Source organism: Acromyrmex echinatior, chromosome 14 (assembly GCF_024713525.1).
Source record: "Acromyrmex echinatior isolate Ae372 chromosome 14, ASM2471352v2, whole genome shotgun sequence".
NCBI classification, from domain to species: domain Eukaryota; kingdom Metazoa; phylum Arthropoda; class Insecta; order Hymenoptera; family Formicidae; genus Acromyrmex; species Acromyrmex echinatior.
The window spans coordinates 6,190,133-6,206,604 of record NC_141865.1 but is presented as its reverse complement, the minus strand read 5'-3'; the positions used below and the strand labels follow the sequence as shown (position 1 = coordinate 6,206,604).

Genomic DNA, 16,472 nt, shown 5'->3' with positions numbered 1-16,472 from the left:
AATTTTTCTCAGTATAGAAATCTCAAGCATGATGAGCAATAGTACAAAAAGTTTTGACATTTTAGCAATTAATTTGAACGTCTTACATAACTATTTCGATGGTCTAACAAAATTATTTTCAGATTAGATACAAATCTAAGCTAGATATTGTAGTTCTAGCTATATAGATTAATTATTTTTGACAAAGCCGTCCTTTCCGTACAGATTTTCTCGAAATTGATTCTATATTTTCCATTTTACCCATTAATGATTTACCTATATATTATATTACGCAATATATTATTGCTACATAATTTATAGCATCTATTTAATAACAACGCGTGATGTGACATGGAATTTCCGAAATATCTTGATTGACATCGAAACAAAAGGCATGATATGAATTGCTTGACCCATATCACGTGTTTCGATAAAATGTAAATCATTCTAGTCTCCGTTGAATAATTCAAATTACAGAGACATGCATGTTTGCTTAATGCTTTTTCTTTTAATATTAATAGGATCTAGCACAATAGTCTATTCCAATTTATATTTCGTAGAATCATATCGAAAAGAAAACATCTATTCAATGAAATAAATTGGCATGAAATTTTTATCAATAATTGGTTTTTTTCTCGTTGTATATTCGGATTAATTAATAAAAAGTATTAACTCAACATCGACGAAGAAGATTTATTATACTTATAATACCTCATAAATATAAAAGCTGCCGACCTTAATTCTAATGTAAGATAGTCGTCCGACAAACAATGGAACGAATAGCACATATATCGATCTACTCGATACTCCCTACAATGTAAGCTCCTTGGCCAAGTAGGCGTCGTAAAAATTACGCAACCCACTGTGTTGGGGATGAACGATTTTAGGGAGCTTTTATTCTCGATGGTTTTTATGATCCCGTTTGATGAGGATCGATCCATTTCGTATATTTTCTCATCCAATAAAAAATATTGCCACAACGTACGGTTTTATTTTAGCGAGTTTATCGCGAAGATAAAAAGTATAAAGATACGTCGGAGACAAAAAATGTTACAATCTGGATTGGTCAAGAGGTTCTTAAGAACAGCGAAATATTTCTTGTTTTTCTGCCATTTTATTTCCTTTTACCAACAAAGTTATATCTTAAATTTAATGTACATATGCATTAAAAGCTTTTTTTTTTTAAAACGTTATCTACGCGGGATTAGATTTACATATAAACTAAAAAAAGTTACAGCTTAGAGCTCGTAAAATGCTTCGCGTAATCTTGAAAAAAAATCCTTTTAAATAATATAGTTTTAATTAAGATAATTTAATTAAATATTTCCATAGTTTTGCTGATGATAATTTAAAATCTCATCGCAAATTTAGATCTATTTTATATTTATATTAAAAAAATTTACATAATTATGCATATTCCCTTTCTCTTTCTTTCTTTTTATGATGTTACACGTAATGTTTTCATACTTTTATACGATATATTCTTCAAGTTAGCACATATCTTGCGGCAGAAATTTGCGGCATTTCATTATAAAAATCATGTTTAAGATCCCATTTAAAAACATCTGCGCGAATGGCCTTATGCAAAGCAGTTTGATCCTTGCTTATACCGATCGGGAGCAGACGCGCCGGCATTGTTACGCAAAGTTTTGCCGTGTAGAACGACGTGACTCATTGTCGCTAAACATTCTTAAACAATTTATATCGGTATCTTTTAGCGGAATATTACATGCAAGGACATCGGAGGGGTATAGAGATATAGGCAAGTCACACAACAATGTCTGCACGACAGTGAGTCACACTTTTGATACCGACACATTTACGAGAATCGCGAAAATACTCTGGTAACGAGCTTCTTGCATAACAATACATAATACCTACTGTGCTGGCCACTGACTTTTAGAGAATCACATTTATGCTTTGTTTCACGCTGCATTCATTTAATTTATGTCATCCCGTTTCATGAATTTTGCGCGCGCACGCATATATGATTATTATATATTCATTTTATAAAAGTAAAACTTATTTTAAAATAAGTTTTGAGAGATTAGTTTTAAAAGACAAGTTTTAAATGGAGCTTTTTTCTAATTTTAAAATAAATGTTTTTTTTTTATCTAATAAGAAAATATTTTTGCTAAAAATAAGCTTTAACTTTTCTCGAATCTTTCTGAAGTCCTTGGATGTGTGTGTGTGTGTGTGTGTGTGTGTGTGTGATTTGGCAACGCGAAATTACTTTATATTTTCATATTATGATTCACTGGTTACTTGTTAAATGACCTTAAAGCTTTTTTGGTGATGTGATGGCACATCTCGAGTATGTAAGGTATCCGTTCGCAATGAAAAAAAAATAGCTGGATGCTACAATGGATTTCTTGCTTGAATAACACACATAAAAATAAATCGTTCGACTTGAATACATATGTACACTGATAAAAACACACCTTTCCGTAAGATCTTTTGTATCTGAATTATCTGTTTTTGCTGTTAATTCTAGCGGAAGCAGAATTTGGATAGCTGGCGTGTCGAAGTGACAATTCCACGATACGTTCGGAATTTTTTTTTGCTGAAAACAAATACAGTATACTTCAGTAATTTCTGAAGAAATGGAAGACGTTATAAGAATAGCCTCGGATAATATTATCGCGATAATATTATTTCTGACAAAGGCCTTTTGTCGTAGATCTTTTTTTGTGGTAGATCTTTTCAAATTATATTAATTACTAACGGCAGCTATCTTTAATTAAGTATAATTGGAGACTAATATTGAAGATAATTGTTCCAAGGGGATTCCAATTCTCCTAAATAAATGTATGATATCCTTGGAATGTAGGTTTTTTTTAGGAAGGAGCCTAGTGATCAACAGAGCGAACGTCTTCCATCAACGTCTTCCGTGAGCGTCGCGCAAGGTAAAAACAATTTTCGTCACTCGAGCGTGGAACCGGTTATTAGTCATCGCAAATTATGGTAGACAAAACTTTCTGATGGTTTCGTAGTAGCTAATCATGTACACCAAACAGCGAGCAGCTCCGGGCTCCGTTATAACGGAACGTTGTGTATGTAACAGAGAAAGAGAGAGAGAGAGAGAGAGAGAGAGAGAGAGAGAGAGAGGAAGCGCAAGAGAAAGCTAGATAGACAATGTAGAAGGCAGACATCGAAGATATGGAAGTAGAAAGACGGTTAGAGCAAACTAATGAAGCGAGAAAAAGAAAAGGATGAAAGGTGAACGCAAGAAATAGTAAGAGTCGATTGTACCGAGCTTATAGGAGAGACAGACCCAGAGGGATAAACCGATATATAGTGCGATATTATGACAGCCTGAGGACAGCGACGACTGACAGTTAACACGACGCGGTGATGGTAGAAGGAAGGTAGAGATGTCTTTTTTCGGGAGTATTGATCATTTGGTACGTTGGGTGCAGCCGTTGCTGTACCTGGGAGTGGACAGGTGATGTTTTCAAATTTTCTTTGTCGTATTGATGTGTATAGAGATGCGTTCGTGGAGATCTTGTAAGTTTGTCAAAATAGATCCGTTCTTACGAATAAATATATAATTGCATTAATATTTATTTATAATATTAATGCAATAGTTATTTATCATATTAATTAATAATTAAATGAAAATTGACTGAGAAATCTTCGAAAATGAAATAAAGAATATCGTCAGGCAAGAATTTCGGTTAAGATGAATGCCTAATGATATTTTTGAATTTTACAATTTCCAAGCAAACTGCGCATTGATTATTTGTTGGTCCTAAATTGAAATTGGAGTATATATTATCACAAATTAACTATTGCATTAATATTATATTAGGTGTTGGAATTAATTCGTAGCGTTTTTTAATGAAAGAATGTTATTTATTTCACATGAGCATTAAAAAATACATTAATGAAAGTACTTCCCATCACTTGTAAAACGCTACGAATTAATTCCAACACCTAATAAATAAATATATTAATGCAATTATATTTATTCGTAAGAGATAAAGGAATGGATCTGTTTTTATAAACAATATTACTAATGCTAACGAGTATCTTAAAACACTGTAGAGTACTATAATATTTATTCGGTTTTATAAACGTATAATGTATTAGTTTTGCGAACTTGTAAAATAGTGCTGAAGAATCACGTTGTAAAAGCATAGAAAAATAAAAGATGACATTTTCAATCAGTTCTGCTTCTTATAAATCGTCGTAGGCGCCGCTGTAACAAAGAAAAGAAGACAATTCAATTAAGCGTCGTACCTAGTATTGTTCTAATAAATATCATAAGCCAGAATAACAACGGAAATCAAGAGAGACTGAAACAAAGGCGCAGATCCTTCGGATCGAGCCTCTGTCATTCGTAAGGAATGAAATTGAGCGATGAAAACGACTGGAGGGCGACTGAGAAAAACGAAACTCATTGTCGTAAGTGCACAGAGGCAACATGATCAACCGTTCGAGGAAGCAGGAGGTTGATTAGTCAAGCGAGCTCGATAGACAGAAGGGTGTAGAGTAAGAAAGAGAGACAGAAGTAGGTAGACATGTATGTGAAGTAATCGCGCCAGGACTACAAGGAGAACAGGGATATTCAAGCGACGGGCCTGGTAATATCATATGACAGTGCCGTAATGAGAGGCGTTTTCTCGAGCGTTGACCTCTTCGCGCTTCCAATACTAACCTCGACCAAAAGTGCGTCCGCCTTCTCCCAGGAATACAAAATAATAGAAACCTCATGGCGAGAAGAGAGAGGGAGAGAGAGAGGGGGAGAGAGAGAGAGAGAGAGAGAGAGAGAGCGAAAAAGAGAGAGATTCCTCGTCTTCGTGGAAATCGCGATTGACTGAGAGTTCACACGGACTAAAATATCATTCGCCTGAATGTTGATCCCTCGACGTGATTACCTTCAAGCGGAATTCCTACCACGAATTCGAACGGATGTTTTAGCTTGTATACATTTTGCATTGAATAATTCTTCCTTCGGAAAATGTTAGAAAAGTAGAAAGAAAAAGAAGGTTAAAGAAATAGAGAGAAGACTCTTTAATTCGATTGTCACAAGCCAGACAGATTAGTTTATAATTAAGTCCATGTCTCTCTTAGTTTGTATTTAATTTAATTCAATGTAATACTCACGATGTTTAATTAGCGTTAAACAGAATTCTTATCACGAATTCAAATGCTTTAACGTGTACACATTTTGTATTGAGCAATTGTACCCTTTTAAGAAGAATTCGGTAGGGAAAGTAAAAAGAAAGTAGAAGAAATAAGGTGAAGAATTGTCAATTCGAATATCACACAAATCAGATATTTTAGTTTACAATTAAAGTCATATTTATCTAGTCTCCATATATTTAGTTTAATTCTATTATATATAACTCTTATAATATTTAATTATCGTTGAATGGAAGTCTTATCATGACTTTAACGAATGTTTTAGTGTATACAAATTTTGCATTGAGAAATTATTGCATCATTGGAAAATGGCTAGAAAAGTAGAAAGAAAATAGAAATAAGTGAAGAATTACCAATTCATCATAAGTTACATAGATATTTTAGTTTATAGTTAAGTCCATGTCTCTCCTGTATTCAGTTTAATTCTATAATTTTTAATCAAAATCTATAAATCTATTAATATTTAAATTTATATACGTGTTTGATAAGTAACGACAAAACTCTCGCATAGCAAACTAAATTGAGTCTAAAAATTCTCTACCATTTTACAATTTTTGCAAGTTAACAAGATATCAATCACTAAAAATCACCAAATATTGATTTTCAATAATTTTTTACTCAAGTACTATCAACTTCCCAAAAATCAGAGACAAAAATTATTTATTTTCTTTTCATAGAGCTCTAAGAATTTTTTTCAGAATTTTTTACCAACTTTTTAATACTGCATTTTCTTATCGGCAACTATTTTTACCAACATGAGAAAATACGGTACTAAAAAATTCTGAAAAAATTCTTTGTTAAAAGTACTTGAAAGTACTTGAATAAAAAATTATTGAAAATCAATATTCGGCGATTTTTAGTAATTAATATCTTGTTAACTATTGCGAAAATTGTAAAATGGTAGAGGACTTTTCGACTCAGTTTAGTTCGCCCTATTCTTATACGAGAGTTTTATCGTTATTTATCAAACATCCTGCATATCTTTAATCGATATTCACATCATATTTTCTTGTATTTCGAGATGGAAGCTCTGGCAGCTTCAGTTCGACTGCGTAACTCCAACTGTAAAGAACTGAATTCGTGGAACGCTTTCGTGTCGATTTCTTTCAATGGGTTAATTTCTATCTTTCTAATCATTTTGTCTGCCAATCCACGTGACACACGAAACACGTTTCTTAGAGACCAGTACCTGTTTTGCGGCAGACAGGTTGAAGAAACTGTTATCGTCACCGTATTTCATCATGCCGTTTCGTCTGCGAGAAAAGTCGGTTCAGTTGCATTTCACATGCCAATACACATAAACGCGACCGTAATTGTCAAACTTCCTGTTCAACTCGTCGATTAAACGTCTAACGAAATTCGAATAGGGAAATATCAAAATCGCGCAACCTTTTCGACGTGTTGAATTCCACGAAAATTCGTCATCGTCGATGATTAATACACAGGACATATCACCTTTTCTTAACTGTCGTCCCTCGTAGCTTCTTAACAAATCTGCATAACGCGTTTTGTATTCCAACGTTCGATTTCGCGATGAAAGCCGATCGGGACAAACTGATGAAAACTATGCGTAATGTTTGCAACTACTTATCGGAATTATTCGAGAATAAAATCGCTGATTGCTGCAATCGAATCGGATGTGATTTAATATTGCGCACGTCGCTCCGTGACGTTTTACATGTAACAAATACGTGCAAAACGAATAATCTCTGCGCAGTAGTTTATCGCAGGGATTATGGATGTATTTTACGTTTTTCTCTTTTCTTTTTTTCTCTTTCCATCTCTCTCCCTCCCTCCTTACCCCTCTCCCTCTCTCTCCCTCTCCCTCTTCTTTCTTTCTCTTGTGTGTGTGTGTGTATGTATATATATATATATATATATATATATATATATATATATGTATATATACATACATACGCTCTCTGTCTTTCACGCCACGACATTTCATGTGCGTAACAAAGACTCGTTAAAGGGCTCTCGCGGAAATGAAGGGTCGGTCCCTCAGTGCTTTCATTTTGTAGTATCCTTGAGACAAAGAAAGAAGGAATCGGAGGTCTTGGATGGTGCCATTTCGTCCGCGATCCCCCAATCTGCACCAAGGCAAGGGAGTAGTGTCATTGACCCCAACATTTACAACGCAAGAAACTGTTATGTCAAATGATACGTTTCCTTTACTTAATTGAATTTCAGGATCATAGAGTAAGACCTCGGATGCGTTATTTATCCCTTGACTTTTGTTTCTTAAGGTTAAAAGTTAAAAGGTAGAACTGATTTTTATTTCGTTCTGTCAGTACGGAGTCGTATCGTTGATTAAGTTATTTTTTTGGTAGAAAGATGTATTATCTGCAGATTAGAGCTCGTTAATGAGTGGTGTAAATCATCATAATATGTTTATGATATATCAAAAATGTGATGAAAGCATACCAAGTATATTGAAATTCAGTGGTGTGAGACAGTTTATCAGCAATCCACAAAATTACTTTTATGAGAGTTATTTAGGTCAGATTATACACTTGTGAAAGACTTCTTCGAGGAGACATGGTATTTATAAGAACGTAATCAACTCCATATTTTAATACAATAAATCAGCCCAGTTTAATGCAGTATTTTAATTAGATATATTTTATTAATACAGATATAGTTAATATAAATATATCCGTATATTTATTTCTATAAAAAGAGACAAGTGATTATTTATACTGATTTGTTCAAAGCATTCTTTAAGCATTTTCGCACAATTGAGTAATATTTGACTCTTGACTCATATGTATTACGAAGCTATGACAATGAATTCTTCTCAATCTCACGCAATGTTTTCTTTACGTGATTTAATTCTCCCTAAAAAGGAGAAACATTTTTATTTTTCTTAATATATTTATAATATCATTAAAACAGAATTAATATAGCATTATTATTACAGTATCGGTATCTTTAAAATTTATTTGCATATTATTATTATATCAATTATATAATTTAAAAAATTATTATTAACATACTTAGTTAACATAAATTTTTAGCACGTACGTTGATTTATTTTTATATCTTCTCTTTGTCGCTTTTGTTAAACAATGTATTCCGTAAAGATTCATTCTACTTAATTCAATTAAAAATACTTGAGAAATTGTGCAAGCGATTCACCAGCGAAAAAGTTTCGTCTCGTCCCTCGTTCCTCGATCCTTAAATCGGTAATATATAGCGGTACGCGTCACTGACGATTATGCGTTTAATCGTATGACGAAATTATAGTTATCATTCGTGACAGCCTCCCTCTCTATCTCTTTCTCTCTTGTCATTGCCGTTGTTATAAGTCCGCTTTGTGCCTATAACGAGATACGACTGATGTATTTAGCGCGGTTAGTACCACTGTTGCTAGGGCATCAGCTGATCAGACCGGCCGCCTGCGCGCAGGGGTGTATCTTCGATCTTTCCACCTCGTATCTACGGAATGTACGTAAATGTTTGTAATCAATTCAATCAATTCAATTTTGAATTCCTCCAAGGGATTGTTAGTTCGAGGAGATGTAAATTCGGAAAGTTTGATTATAAAATTCAGTAACGCAGAACGAAATCGAAGCTTCCAAACGCGGTTATTTGAAGCCCAGTGACGTAATCGACGAAAGAGACAGCTGATTTTGTACAGATAACAAAGAGGAAGATGGAAGATTACGAAAATAATTGAATGATATAATTTATTATGTCATAATTTTAGACAAGGAAATTACTTTCGTTGAAGTATCTGAAAATTCTAGGTAGATACAAATCTGAAAAATATATGTAATTTTGTCGGACATAAAAAATAATCATGTAGGAAACTAGTTGTTTATAATTATATGTTAAAACTTTATTGTATTGTATTGTATTGCTCTCAAAATTATTTTCAATCTGCGTCTAGTTAAATTTTTAGATGTTTCAACAAAATCATTCTTTCTGAATAATTATCAATAGTTCTCAGTGAGAAAAATTTTCGTTTTGAAATGAACGAATCAGAAAAATTCTGATCATACTAATAAAAATTCTGGTTAATTCAACTGAAATTATAATAGATTCAACCGGAATTTCAATTAATACAACCAGATTCTGTTTCCAGCGCGTAAAACGTCATTTGAAATTACTGATTTCTTCCCTTCCTATTTCTTCTTTTAAAGAAAAGGAAAGACAGAGCGAGAAAGAGAGAGCTCGGAAAGCGACTAAACTTGATTTAACTCATTTCATTTCATTTCAACTAACATTTAACGGAGCGTCCTGGTGTATATTAATTAAGGAGAAAGCGGCAAAGGACGTGGCGGAAGAAACGAGGGGGACATAGTTTTTTTAGAACCGGAGTCAACTCGGAGAGTTGACTCCCGAAAAATCTGCTCGTGTCCCGCACATGCTCTCGAAATACGACATCGATAGATCGACGTGACTCTCACAAGCGTGTACAGCCAGTTACAGCCCTGTGTCCCGACCAATGACAGCCGCGTAAAGCCGGCGTGCGTTCCCCTACCACGTATAACGGCTTCGTGTCCGTGTAGTCGGCGATCTAACCATCCTTACCACCCCCCCCTCCCTCCCCCCTTCTCACCACCCCTCCCGCTTTTCCGACGCCCGGCAAGCCGGCCAGATGATCGCGGTTTGGTTCGACTCGCTTGGCATCGCTCGACGGCGTCAGTTAGCAACCGGCTCTCGTTTAGAGTGGATCGTCTCGCTGCATCGTTCGACCGACTACCCGTGCCTATAATACTCAGCGTAACCCGATTCTCTCGCATTTTCCCGAGACCTTCTCGCCGTTGTGCCGGTATACGTTTACACGCATTGACGCGCTTCTCCCTTCCCCCGTCTATTCGCGCCTCCACCGTCTCCGTCGTCTCCGAGTTTCCGGGAGGAGCTCCAGGCTTCCCTTTTGTGATATATTATGACTGATCGTAACCACGCTACGTTATTCCTCGTTACTTATAGTGACAACCCACGGACGTGTCGCGTCGAAGCCGATTCGCCAAATCGCCGGTGATAATACTGATAATTGTTCGCTAAATTGTCGGAATCTCGCACACGTCGGCGAAATCTCGTCGTCGTGCTCGCGCGATCTGCCAGGGATAAATAAATCGATCGAAAGAGAGAGAAAGAGAATAGCAGATCAGGAACAGTCGTCAGTCGGGGTGTGCCTGCGAGATTTTTTTATTGGTCAGTGTGTTTATCAAAAGGCCTTCAAGATTCCCATTGCCAACGAAAACGACCCGCAGTCGGCGGATACGATCGCTGATCGTGGTGCCTGCAGCATGGGCAGCATGGGTCAAATTGGACCGAATGACGTGAGTCTTCATTTCTTTTTCTTTTTTTTTTTTTTCGTTCTTCTCTTTGTCTCTCGCTCGTCTTTTTCGAGGGAAATTTTCCATTTGGTGCAGCGAGGTCGGACGCCGCACGTCGATGTATCGACCCGCTGTTGTCACCTGATGGACGTGCGAGTGTCCGGCGACCGTTCGAACCATCGCGTCGACGCTTTTCTCGCTCTCAGGGTAGATGCAGTAGACCGAGAGACTATCCCGAACTCCGGAAATCGGAGGAGAGCGTCGACGTTTCTCGACGCGACGCGGACAATCAAGCCGGCGCCGGCGACGAGTGCCGGCTCGCAACAAGTGGAAAGTTCCTGTTTGAGACCCTATAATGGAGTCGCGAGCGAGTTTGTCAAAATTATAGAGAGAAAGGTATAATAATATAGGTGTGTGTATAGATATATATATACATATATATAGAGAGAGAGAGAGAGACCAATTTTTTTTGTATATACAATGAATACAAAAAGTATTCGTACAAAGGAAATTTTTATGAAAAAAAGTTTTATTTGAGAATAAACATTAATTAATAATTTTATAAGTATATATTCTGTCTTTGTATAAACAAAAGAGCTTTGCTTGTTCTTGGTCTTATAATTAGAAGCTAAGTTTCTCAACTGTACGAATACTTTTGTGTCAAATTACAATTTTTTATTTTTCTCCTTTTTTTAAGATATTATGTTTTAATTACTACACATGTTTTCAAGTAAGATAATTTTGAGGAATAAACAGTTATTACTTTTTTTAATACATTGCTAATTATACAGTTTTTTATGCAATTTATTATTCAATTTTATTATTTTTTTTAATAAGTTGCTAATTATACGTATGTTTACTTTCTAAAAACAAGATTTTTACTGAATATTATCCCATTTTAATTTATACTGTCTCATAACTTTAATTAAAATTAAAAAGTGATACATAGTATAAGATATTGTAAGAAGATAATACTAGAATAAAATAATATTTACAGAGAGAAAGTATACTGATAATGAGAAAATGTCTGGTTGAAGCTCTGGACGAACCAGAAGATTCTGATTATAACAATATATTCCGGTTATCTCGCCTCTATTAAATTTTAGTAGATTCCAAAAAATTCTGATTTATTCATTTCCAACCAGAATTTTAATTAATTCAATTAGACATATATATATCTTTCTCTTTTGTAGGATTTTGACACAATCACACGTGGCCAGATTCTGTTATAAGAGATAAATATACTTTTTAGATTCTGTGATCGAGAGATGTTTCTTTCTATCTAAACCTGAAAAAAACGCGTATTATAGATCAACTTGATAACTTCCCGGTTTGAAACTTTCCATGCGAGATATATTAAGCACTTTGTGTCGCTGATAAAAATTTCCATCGTGGTAAGTGTAGTTGTTAAAGTTAATCGCATTCTCTCCGCAAGAGTCTCTTGCGCATGTTACCTCAAATATTTGTACAAAATGGTTCATGTATATGTATATTTCGATATACACATATCTGTAATTGTCGCACATAAATGCCTTTAAAACTAGATAAACGCGCTCAAGCGATGATAAAACTATCGCTTTACGAAATGTGTCACGTTCTTTCGTCATGCTATCGTTACATATTTTGTTTTTCGCACCGTTACAATATTAGTTAATCAGCCATTAATCGTCGCCCATAATTGACCTCTTTATTCGTCGTTTCGTCTGTTTCGACGTTTCGATTATGAACAGACTCTCCCGGTTATTATCACCTGAGATGTTTTTACATCCCAGGTGAGAAAATGTGAATGAAAAGTCTTCCTTTTTTAATATATTTTTTTTTCCTCTTACATAATTATTTTTTATGAATCTTTAAATATGCAATTTTTTCGAAAACTTGCGATAAGAAAGCGTTATATTAATTAAAATCTTGATTTTTTTAGAAATACTGTCGTTTTAACATATTTGTTCCATTTAATATTTGTTTGATTAGACTTTTTTTTAGAAAATTATAAGTGAATTCATATTCATAATGTGATTATGAATATGAATTCGAATTAATCGATTCGAAGATCAATTAATAATATACAACATGTTAATACTAATTATTTTAATTAGGATGTAAAAACATCCAAGGTGATCGTTTATAATAAAAAATGAAATGACTCTCGGATTAATCTCTTTTAATTTTTCAAACTGACTGGAATTTGATAGACACGAATGCTTTACGTATATACATACATTTAAATCTAAGCGATACCGAATATCAGAAATATCCCTTCGTTCTTGGATTGAAATGAGCGATAAAAATTCTCGCGTGGCATTAATTCCGTTATAAATCTTTTTTCAGGGTAATTCTGTCTAGTTAAAATACGGCGGTAGGTTGTACGTTTACGCGTAAAATATAAATAGCCCACATTACGCCTAAACAATATATAAAATTATGATAAACTATATATAAAATTATCATCTATGTAAACTATGTAACTTATAAAAGATTCATATATTGTTAGGATAGAAATTAGAAATAATGGAAATAATATAATAGTTGTTACAATAAGTTATTTAATAAGCTATAATAAATAATACTTGTTTTTTTTTTAAGCTGAACTTTGCACCCTTCATATTATCAATTCTGTATAATAGGTCTGTTCGACTGCTTACAATTTTTTATACTTTTTACACTTAAAATGAGACATATACTTGACGCTGAAAAGAGAGAAAACGAAGATACTGAGTGTAAAAACTGTAAGCAAGTCGAACAAACCAAATTACATGTTTGTATTGTCTACATCCAAAAAGTTCGTATAAATATTATTTAAATAATATGTCGGAAATTCGTGTAGGCGTAATCTTGAAATTTACAACACAATCCTGGCAATGTTAGGTCTATTCGCGTTGCTTTGAAACTCCCCAAAAGTTTTGATAATGAATGGCTGACTCAACAGTTGAGTCCGCTGAACGCAGCCAATGAAATAAATAGGGCATTGAAAGGAAAGAAAAGTGAAGATGTGAGTGCAAAAAATGCAAGCAACGTGAACGAACCTCTTGTTAACGTGCCTAACATGCGAAGTTTGATTGCTCTTCGATTGTTCTCGGCTTTCCTCCTGTACATGCCGGCCGGCACACATTTGAAAAGTTACCGAGACTTTTCTCGGCTCATCGGCAGAAATAGAGCTACAATAACGCGCTGGTGAAGGAGCGACTGAGGTCGGCCGATCGCTTGGTTGCCGGTGCGAGAGAAAGAAAGATGTCGCAGAGAAAGAAGATATGTTAATATATTAACGACAGATAGAAACGGTAAACAAGAGTCGCGTGATCGTGTTCAACGTTGCCGGTTGGTCGGTTAGTCTTCGGGATTTAAGAGTGACGAGCACATAATTCCTCCTCTCTGTTTACGCGTTTGTTTTATTCGCTCTTTTCCTCTTATTCCATCGTCCGCCTTACCTGATTAATCGTATGCCGATCTCGCTCCGAGATAACATCATCGAGTCTTCGTGGGGATCTAGAAGTCTTGGTTTTCTAGAAGTCGAATTCTTCCTTTTAACGGGACTGATCTCCATATCAAGCAGTCAGTTTCTCGTGATTTTTACTAGTGAGAAGTCAATGGCAATTCGAATGTGAAATTGATGAGTGGAGATCTTTTTGTGCTTGTGGATAATTGATCATGTTTTTATGTAATGTGATAATTGTGTAAAGGAACTTTAGATGGTATGTACCAAATGTGTGATGATTGAAATGTGATATGTTAAGAAAAACTGATCAGCGTAACGTGGAAAACGGGGAGTTTTTTTTTAGAAAAATTTCTCCTACGTAATTTTACACTTTTTTGAAAAACTTAAGACTCCTAGTTTTTCAACATATATATATTATATGTGTATTGTCTAAAATTTTTTAAGTGAATTTCACTCCGAGTGAAATCTCATTCTTCAAGATTGAAAATTGAGCCATTCTTTTTAAAGATATACTCAATTTTCGACCGAGCGTAAGATTTCACTTCAAAGAATTTAAGAATATATTTTTTAAAATTATAAATTCTCTCTTACGTATTTGGAATTGAAAGAACAAGAACACGGAAAGAATAAGTTGGCTAAAAACGTATCTAGTTACAAAATAACTAGTACGATTATGCATGCAATATATGATCTCTGGAAATTATGTATATAAATAGATAAATAAATATTGTTGAATCATCAAAATAATTATGTAATAACTCAAGTATGATGAGTAATTGCTGCAAAAAGTAATATTAGTTTTAATATTCTATAATAACAGTTTGAGCATCCTACATAGTTATTTTAATAGTTCAACAAAATTATTTTTAGATCTGTATCTAGTTAAATTTTTTATCGCATCTGCAAAATCATTGTTGCTGTGTGATGTAACCTCCATTTTTTTTATTTCCGGACGATCGATGATGAACGCGCACGAACCACTTCCGAGTTTTACGCAACTTTTATGATAATCCTCATAACGTGCTTTTACGGGATGTGTGAGTATCATCGTCGATAACGATATAAGCATATCGTTATCATACATATGTATATTTACGTATGGAAAGAACGATTTTGCTGAAAGATTTAAATAAATTTTGCAGGATACAGAAAGTAATTGAATTAATTTAATCTGAAAGTAATTTTAATGAACCATTAAAATAATTATTGGAGACTAAAAGTTGATAAATAATGCTGCAAAAAAAACTTTGACATTTTAGTAATAAATTTAAAATTCCAATAAAATTATTTTGATGATCCAACGAAACTACTTTTAGATCTATATTCAGCAAAATTTTAGACCTTTCAGCAAAATCTTCAGGTTTGATTTATCTTAAATAAAGTCAAAATGTGTTTTTCTATCTCGTTTGCTTGCTCGAATCTCGATAATTCCAGTCCATTAATCAAATGGTACGCAGATTAATTTGTACAAGATTAATTCCATCCGAATGAAAACGTCGTGGTACTAGTTTAGATAATATTATCGTGGTTAAATTGGTCTTCGATTTTTGGTCTCTGTCACGTGCCTCATCCACATCACATATCCCACCTGATAAGCAATCGTGATGACTTAGTAATCAGGTGACAAATCAGATAGTCATCTAATTTAATCGCTTACATTCACATAATTTTTTTTTGTCCAGTTTTAAAGTCCAATTGTAGTAACAATGTAAAAAAAAATCGATAATCGACACTCGACACAGTTCAATATTATTATGTGAGTTGCGAAACTGAAAAACACAAGCCGCAATATTTATTTTCTTTCATGTATCTTTATCTTTTTATATAAATAATTTCCAGAGGTCACATATTGCGCGGGCAATTTTACTAGTTATTTTGTAACTATGTTTGACTGCTTTGTTGTCGGTCTCGCATGCATTGATTAAATTATTAGCCAGTATAAGAATAGTCTGCTACTTTACGGTTATTAAATTACCGCTCGTTTAGAGCTACGAATTTAAACTGTTTTCTAGGAGTCCCTAAGAGATTCCTCGTAAACAAAGTCGGCGTGAATATTCATCCTTGTCTATTTTTACGACTGCCGCCAAGCATGCCATGAAATTGCGAGCGTTCTATTACGTGCTTTCAGGAAGCAGCTGTGTTTTCGCATAACTTGTCCTCCGTAGGAGTAAAACACGAGATAGTATTTTCGATGATATTCTCGATCTTGCGTCAGCTTCATCCCTCTTCCGTCAGCCCGAGTCTCAACATCAAATTAACAAGCATCTCGTCCCTGAGCATACATTCCGCAATAGAACGTCCATCATGTGCGATCATTTTTTAATATTAGGGTAACCATCCCTATTAGTGTGCTCTTGTATTTCGATCGGTCATAAAGAAAACTAGCGAATAAATAAGAAAAAATATTTTATCTTGTTAAGTTAAATTATTAATGCATACGATACCGAAAATAATATTTTATTTTTTGAGCATTAAAGTATTTTAAATATTTTTCAAAAGATATGAGGAATTTATATGAATCCAGTAATACGTACCGTAAGATTTTAAGCTTGTCTCTATTAATGTGTCCTATATTGGAGATGAGAACGTTGTTATGAGTGTACATCGAAATAAATATAATTAAA

General features: G+C 34.2%; 1 protein-coding gene and 1 long non-coding RNA gene across 7 annotated transcripts in view; one reads left to right on the top strand and one right to left on the bottom strand.

Annotated features, from left to right (window-relative positions):
• Nucleotides 1-6,903, bottom strand: part of LOC147907391 (uncharacterized) — a 42,533-nt gene extending 35,630 nt beyond the window's left edge. The window contains exon 1 of the long non-coding RNA XR_015547463.1: nt 6,583-6,903. This is a non-coding gene — a long non-coding RNA (uncharacterized LOC147907391). The remainder of the gene's footprint in view (nt 1-6,582) is intronic.
• Nucleotides 1-16,472, top strand: part of Sesn (Sestrin) — a 211,291-nt gene that overhangs the window by 153,572 nt on the left and 41,247 nt on the right. The gene's annotated exons all lie outside the window — the stretch shown is intronic.